Raw genomic sequence first — 991 nt, 5'->3', positions numbered from 1 at the left:
TCTGTCTCTTGCGTTGTCTGTTTCTCTGTGTTAGGAAAGTCAGCTCCGTCTCCTGCACTTGAAAGTAGTGGCTTTATGAAGAGGTCCTGCAGTGCAATGTCTGTTCCCCAGAACCTGGTGCTTCAGGGGGTGTCTCCTATGTGTGTTGCCCCAGGGGTGTCCTCCCGTTGTGGCTGGGATGTGTTTGCCTTCAGTCCTGTTGTCTGCGATGGCTCCCTGCCTGTTGTGGGCAGAGTCTGGTGCCCGTGGTGTTAGTGGGCTGCTCCGGGGCTGCCTTGGGCTGGAGTTGAGTCAGACAGGCGTTTGCCGGAGATGCAGTAGCACCAAACTGCAGGCCCTGTCCCTGTGTCGTCCTCGGAGAAGCTTCTGTTCGTGGGTGGGGCCTGCAGTCAGAGCAGGGGCCTGCAGTCAGACCAGCTGCCTGCCCTCAGCCCACTGCTGGGATCACAGTCAGACGGGTGTGTGCCTATCTTCCCCTCTCCCTGGGGCAGGACTCACTTTGGAGTGGTGCTGACCCTTGTCTGGGCCACGCACACACTGCCAGGCTTGTGGCACTGCTTTGACGGGATCTTGCCAAGAGCGATCGGAGGGGATGGATCTGCTTCGCTGTGGCCTCTTGTCTGTGCCGGGCTGCGGAGAGTCTGTTCTGCCAGTTTTCGGACTGCTTTCTGGGTTATTTATGCCGATGTGGGTGCTCTCTAGGCGGCCATGCGACAAGAGGTCAGCCCAGGGACACCCTCTTTTATTTTATTTTTTTAAAAGATTTTATTTATTTATTTGACAGAGAGAGAGGAAGAAAGCACAAGCATGGGGAGTGACAGGCAGAGGGAGAAGCAGGCTCCCCACCAAGTAAGGAGTCTGGCTCCATCCCAGCCGGGCTGGGATCATGACCTGAGCCGAAGGCAGACGCTCAACGACTGAGCCGCCCAGGCACCCTGGGAATATGTATCACTTTAAACTTATTGCTAGTTGTACTTGTTTTTCAATTACC

The sequence above is a fragment of the Leptonychotes weddellii genome, chromosome 11 (assembly GCF_054177405.1).
Source record: "Leptonychotes weddellii isolate Sample4059 chromosome 11, ASM5417740v2, whole genome shotgun sequence".
Classification (NCBI taxonomy): domain Eukaryota; kingdom Metazoa; phylum Chordata; class Mammalia; order Carnivora; family Phocidae; genus Leptonychotes; species Leptonychotes weddellii.
Note: the sequence above shows the minus strand (reverse complement) of the source record.